Below are 7,681 nucleotides of genomic sequence, written 5' to 3'. Positions count from 1 at the left end.
GTGTGTATTCGAACATGCGTGTTGTCTTGATATAAAAGCAAGTTAAAGGTAGGCGGTTTGTTGATTTGCAATGGCCAATTACAAAAATAATCCAACATCCCTCGGAAATAAAAACATCTTCTAAACTGAAGGAAGAAGAACCATTATCGTTGCTCCAACTAAGGTCACAAAAAGACAAAGTAGACAAGTTGGTGATAAAAATAGAGGCAAATGTTGGTTGACGTTTACCAGTTTTGAGCAACACGACATTCTCTGCTCGGGATGATTTGATGATGGGGAGACATGAGAATTCTTCCAAGTCCTTTAGTAAATGAGTTGTTTTGAAATCCGAAAACCAATATTGGGAATGTTTTGATCAAAAGTCAAAATTTGAGTGCTGAACCAGAAAGAATAAAAGGGTTGAATGTCGTAGTAGTGCTGATGTGCAAATTTGTGGCTAAGATGTCACTTAGTAACTGGAAAGTCACTCCTCTTTTAGCCATGGTAGCCTATTTTATCGTCTTTTCTTCTTCTTTCTGTGTTATCTAACTCTGCTATCCTTTATTTTAAAAAAAAAGCCAGCCATTTTGTATCTATTTTGTGCATAGTTCTTTTCATGCTAGTTTTAGTGACATGACATGCATGTGGAATTTTTGGCCGGATCATAGAAAATTGATTTAGTCTTGAATGGATAAGTGAGAAAGACATAGTTTTGAATATGAATAGACACATGAAACATTTGGAAAATAAGCATGAGCCAAATTTACATGGAACCAAAGCAATCATGCTCATGAAAATTAAAGATCTCTACCTTTTGAATCATTTGAGAATATCGGGCTTAAGGATGATCGAATAGGTTGAAGTGATTTCTGCTCGGGATGATTTGATGATGGGGAGACATGAGAATTCTTCCAAGTCCTTTAGTAAATGAGTTCTTTTAAAATTCGACAACCAATATTGGGGATGTTTTGATCAAAAGTCAAAATTTGAGTGCTGAACCAGAAAGAATAAAAGGGTTGAATGTCGTAGTAGTGCTGATGTGCAAATTTGTGGCTAAGATGTCACTTAGTAACTGGAAAGTCACTCCTTGTTTAGCCATGGTAGCCTATTTTATCGTCTTTTCTTCTTCTTTCTGTGTTATCTAACTCTACTATCCTTTATTCAAAAAAAATCCAGTCATTTTGTATCTATTTTGTGCATAGTTCTTTTCATGCTAGTTCTAGTGACATGACATGCATGTGGAATTTTTGGCCGGATCATAGAAAACGGATTTAGTCTTGAATGTATAAGTGAGAAAGAGATACTTTTGAATATGAATAGACACATGAAATATTTGGAAAATAAGCATGAGCCAAGTTTACATGGAACCAAAGCAATCATGCTCATGAAAATTAAAGATCTCTACCTTTTGAATTATTTGAGAAGAACGAGCTTAAGGATGATCGAATAGGTTGAAGTTTGTTTAGCACCAAAAGATAGAAAGTATTTTCAAAAGAAGGTGTATTTCAGACAACTTGAAATGGATCAGTTTAGTAGCAAACTACATCTTCTACATCAAGATAAAATCCAAGAAAAAGTCACCCAATTTGACAAGGGTCATTCACTGCGAGGAAAGTATTGCTTATACAATTTTGCATGAAAAAGGCCTAGAAAGCAACATGTCCATCAATGTCCTGTTTGTGAATGGCTAATACGATTGGCATTATCAAGGCTAGGAGGCCCTTTTTCTGCTACCCAAATACTTTATACCCTTATTACCCCTTTTGAGCATGTGCTATTTTCTTTGACCACCCTCTTTTGGAATCAAGTTTAGAGTCAAGAGTCAAAAAAAAGAAAAAAAAATGAAAAGAAAAGTCCATGTCCCAATAGTACAAACTGGGGCAACTCTTAGAAGTTCAAGTGAAAAAAAACAGTCGAAGATCCATTCCCCCAGAAAATAGAATCCGGAGCAACTTGTTTTGAAAAAAACCAAAAAAATAGAAAAAGACAAAGAAATAAGGATGAAAAAATAGTTAGGTCGGATGTTTGAACTACATTTGACCTACTTCCTTTAAAAAGGATACATAGACAGCCTTACACGGTTAGGTCCAACTAAATAAGAGTAAAACAAAATCTCAAAAAAATCCCCAGTATCTGAAACTGGGGCAAAAATTTATTTCACTTTTGAAAGAGTCGATTCGGAGAGTTGTAAGTCTACAACCCCCTCATTTTGAGTCTACTTTGAGCCTTATATCGTCCCTTCTTTCCAACCCTATCCAAAAACCTTTCAAATAATGTCCTCCTAATATGCCTTCAAAAATGCCAAGAGAAGCATCAATGACCAATGGTTGTCACATGACATATAATACTGTCAGTTGGTCACACAAAGACATATAATCCAAAGAACCTGGATCTGCTCACGAAAAACATGTGCAGGAAAGGGCATGAGTATACCACAGCGGTACCCAGTAAGTGTCATGCCTAACCTCAGTCGGGTAGTGACGAGGAAGGTCAAGGCCCTACTGTTTATACATATATATATATATATATATATCAAGGTAAAACGGTATGAAGTGAGACACTATAATTAAAACACTAACGATTGATAAGGAGTAAAATCACAGAAAGAATATACTCAGTACACAGAGATAGCAATAGGGGATCTCCTAGGATATCGTCCCGTAGTCCCAAACGTAAATGTACAGAGGATCTCCTAGGATATCGTCCCGTAGTTTGAATCATAAATATGCAGGGGAAACTCCCAGCTTACCAATCTGTAGTCCCAAAGTAAATATCCAGTACAGGGGAATCTCCCGGGTGTCGTCCTGAAGTCAAAAATGTAAACGTGCAGTGGGATCTCCTGGAATACCGATTTGTAGTCCCAAAGTAAACATGCAGGGGGATCTCCCGGGATATCGTTCTGTAGTCCCAAAGTAAACACATAACAATCTCAATAAAGAATCTACAGTTCTATTCGAGAATAAACATGAATCCTACTCTAAACATGCTGCACAAATACAAGTAAGTAGTTAAAGCAGGTAAGGCAATTAGATCACATAGGCATGCTTTTCCTAAACTAAACAAGAGGCTTCAAGTACAAGTATTACTCAATTACAAGAAAACATAGAGATTTACTTAATGAAAATGGGGGTTTTTTCAACAATTAGCACATGTACGCATTCATCACCTCACATACACGGCACTCATATAACAACAGTACCAAATCCTAAGGGGAGTTCCCCCACACAAGGTTAGGCAAGCCATTTACCTCGAACCAGCTCAAAATTAACCTGAAACCACTCTCTTTCCACGAGTATCCAACTCCGAGTGGCCCAAATCTAATCAAATAAATTTTATAATATAAATATAACTACAAACAATGAATTTAGCTAAAGGAATTGAAGCTAAGATAAGAAAATAGAAAACGCCCAAAAATCCTCTCCAGGCCCACTTCTCGGAATCTGGTAAAGTTACTAATTTAGAACACCCATTCACTCACGAGAACACTCGTCCAAAAATACTCAATTCCGACAAATAAAATCCAAAAATTTGGTTGGGGAATTTTTCCTCAATTCTCCTTATTTTTTACCCCAAATTCGAAATTAAATGACAAAACTAAGATTAGATTGATGGAATTAAGAAATCTTTACCCACTGATCTCCTCTTCAAAATCCTCCCAAAATCGCCCTACCTCGAGCTCTAAATTTTATTTTCCAAGTTATGAACTCAAACCCTCAAAATTTCATATTTCTGCCTAGCGATTTCCACATTTGCGGTCGTGGGGACGCACATGCAGTCCTGCACCTACAGAAAAGGCATCGCTGGTGCACAACTCACTTAATCGGGCTGGGTCCGCATCTACGGTCACTTGGGCGCATCTACGGTTATGCATTTGCGGTCAACCAGCCGAACCTGCGGTTCCTGGAGCCCTGGGCTTCTTCCGCTTCTGCGATCATAAAGTCACTTCTGCGGTGTGACGACCCGGCTGGTCGTCTTAAGAATTAATGCCCTGATCCCCTATTAACTGCTTTTTCCAAGTTTATTTCTGCTATTTTGATTTGCCGGGATGTTCGGTTTTAAGTTTCGGAGAGTTATGGGACACTTAGTCCCTAAATCAACGCTTAAATATTAGAAAGTTGGTTGTAGTTGGAACAGTGTGAAGACGGCCTCAAAATGGAAATCATATGGTTCCGTTAGCTCCGTTAGGTGATTTAGGGATTAGGAGCATGCTCGGATTGTGTTTTGGAGGTCCATAGCTAATTTAGGCTTGAAATGCCGAAAGTTGAATTTTTGAAGTTACTGGTTCGATAGTGAGATTTTGATCTGAGGCTCCGAATGGAATTCTAGAAGTTGGAGTAGCTCTTTAGTGTTTAATGTGACGTGCGTGCAAAATTTCAGGTCATTCCGACGAGGTATGATAGACCTTTTGATCAAAAGTGTATTTTTAGAGTTTTTGGAATTCTTAGGCTTGAATCCGATGAAAAATAGGTGTTATGATGTTGTTTTAAACGTTCCGAAGGTTGGAACAAGTTTGAATGATATTTTAAGATTGGTTGGCATGTTTGGTTGAGGTCCCGGGGGCCTCGGGGGTGTTTCGGATGCTCAACGGACCACTTTTGGACTTGGAAAGACAACATATTTTCTGTCATTGTGTTGCAGGGTCTCGCGTTTGCGTAGAGCATCTGGGTGAAGCAGCTGGAATGTGTTTCACGTTCGTGATGTTGTCCCGCGTTCGCGAAGGTAAGGACCCATTGGTCTTCGCGTTCGCAACATGGTCCTGGCGTTCACATAGGATCTGCCCGTGTAAGCTACGCGTTCGCGAGTGGACCTCGCGTTCGCGAAAGAGGAATTTGGCCGGCAGGACTTTTGTGCATCGCGTTCGCGATAGTTGACTCGCGAACGCGTCTAGGCAAATATAAGATTTAAAATCGAGGGTTTAGCCATTTTTATCAAAACTTAAGCTTGGGAGCTCAGATTTGAGTGAGATTTTGAGGAATTTGCAGATATATCGATTAGGTAACGATTCTAGACTCCTTTTTGCTTGTAACCCATTAATCTAAACATGAATTCATCCTTTAATTTCGGAATTCGTATGAAGATTGAGGAAAAGTTCTTAGACCAAGAAATTGAGTTTTGATTGGGGATTTGACATCGGATTTGGATAATTTTGGTATGGTTAGACTCATGAGAGTGTGAGGATTCTGAAACTATAAATTTTACCCGATTCCTAGATGTGGGCCCGAGGGCATTTTGTTTAGTTTACATAATTTCACGTATTATCTTAGACTTTAATTGTAGAATCAGTTACTTGAGCTAATTGTTGAAATCCGGTTTTTCCTTAAGTATTTCAATTGAGTTCTCTTTCCTGTTTTATTCTACTTGTGTATTTAGCCTGTTGCTAGTTTAGGAAAGCATGTTTAGTTGACTTAATTGCCTATTTGCCTAAACTGCCTTTATTGCATTACGTAAAGCATGTTAGGCTAGAATTAACCAATTACTTGGTACGGAATTTAATTTAATTGGGTATTCTTGTGTTGCTACTGTGTGTTTTTACTTTGGGACTACGGGACGGCATCTCGGGAGATCCCCTATATGTATTTATGATATGAACTGAGGTGCGGGATACCAAGAGATCCCTGGCACATATGTTGAGGATACCAAGAGATTCTCGAGATACTAAGAGATCCCTAGCATATCATTGAGGATACCAAGAGATCCTCGGGGTACCAAGAGATCCCTGGCATGTATCTTGAGGATACCAAGAGATCCTCGGGATACCAAGAGATCCCTCGCATATATTGAGGATACCAAGAGATCCTCGGGATACTAAGAGATCCCTAGCGTATAATTGAGGATACCAAGAGATCCTCGGGATACCAAGAGATCCCCGGCTGTCATCCTGGTTATGAGTGGTATTTCCTGGTGTTTTCCTTTATTTTTGTTTCCGTTATTATACTCTTATTAACATGTATAGATCCTTACTGTAGATTTTCAATTGTACTGCTTACCTTATCCTGACATCTTTATATTTATTTAACCTCAGTAGTGCCTTGACCTTTCCTCATCACTACCCAACTGAGGTTAGGCTTGGCACTTACTAAGTACCGCTGTGGTGTACTCATGCCCCTTCTGTGCATGTTTTTCATGTGCAGATCCAGGTACCGCTACTCAGTACTATCATCCTTAAGGAGGCGACTGCTCTAGAGACTTCGAGGTACATATGTCGCATCTGCAGACCGAGAAGTCCCTTTCTATTCCTGCTTTTAGTATTTAGCCCTTCTGTATTTATTTGTTCTTATCAGACATTCCGGAGTTAGAGCTATGTAATATTGATCTTAGCTTGTGATTCGTGGGTTTCCGGGTCTTGGATCTATGTATTGGATAGTGAGAGTTAAATATGGTGTATGTCGAGCGGCACATTTAAACACTGTTTTTACTTTATTACTGTTTTAAAATGTTTTACTTCTGCAAATTTTGGTTTTCTTCTACAATTTAGGCTTACCTAGTCGTAGAGACTAGGTGCCATCACGATGGATCACGGAGGGCGAACCGGGGTCATGACATGCGGTGTTGCACCTGCTTTCCCACACACGCAGGTGCGGCTATGATAGGTCCAGCAACCTCAGATTTTGCCTAAGTCCAAATTCCAATCCGTTAAGCATCCGAAACTCACCCGAGGCCGCAAGGACCTCAACCAAACATGCCAACTAATTCTAAAACATCGTACGAACTTAGTACAACACTCAAATCACATTAAACAATGCTTAAAACATGAATCACCCTCCAATCCAAGCCTAATGACTTGAAATTTCAAGAATCCTACAACCGATGCTGAAACCAACCAAACCAAGTCCGATTGACCCCCAAAATTTGCACACAAGTCACATTCAACACTACGGAGCTATTCCAACTTTCAAAATCAAATTTCCACACTGATATCAAAATCTCACTATCGATCCGAAACATCAAAAATTCAACTTTCGACATTTCAAGCCTAAATAAGCTACGGATCTCCAAAACATAATCTGAATACGCCTCTAAGCCCGAAATCACCCAACGAAGCTAACAGAATCAATGTAATTCCATTCCGAGGCCGTCTTCATACTACTCCGACTACGGTCTAAATTCTAAAGCTTAAACTCTCATTTGGGGACTAAGTGTCCCAAAACACTCCAAAACTCAAAACGAATTTTCCCGGCAACTCACAATAGCAGAAACAAGCACGGGGAAAACAGTTAATAGGGGATCAGGGCATTAATTCTTAAAACGACCAGCTGGGTCGTTACACTAGTGTGCATAAAATCTTGTCATTGCTCTTCACATTTTTCCTCATAGGATAAAAAGTCCTAGTCTAATGGATTTTCCTCCCAATAAAAATCTTAGACTGATGAATCTTTCTCCTAAGATAGAAAACCTAGTCTGATAAAGTTTCTCCTAGAAAAGAAATCTCAGTCTGATGAATCTTTCTCCTAAGATAGAAAACCTAGTGTGATGAATCTTTCTCCTAAGATAACAAAAAAAATGTCCAGTCTGATGAATTTTCTCCTAGGATCGAAGTCTTAGTCTGATGAATCTTTCTCCTAAGACAAGAAAACCTAGTCTCATGAATTTTCTCCTAAGATAGAAATCTTAGTATGATGAATCTTTCTTCTAAATTAAATTTTTAAAAAAAGATCAACTTCAGTTTCCTCATCTTAGTATGATGAATCTTTCTTCTAAATTA

The sequence above is a fragment of the Nicotiana sylvestris genome, chromosome 12, assembly GCF_000393655.2.
Source record: "Nicotiana sylvestris chromosome 12, ASM39365v2, whole genome shotgun sequence".
Taxonomy (NCBI): domain Eukaryota; kingdom Viridiplantae; phylum Streptophyta; class Magnoliopsida; order Solanales; family Solanaceae; genus Nicotiana; species Nicotiana sylvestris.
The sequence above is the reverse complement of the archived record's forward strand: the minus strand, read 5'-3'. Positions refer to the sequence as shown.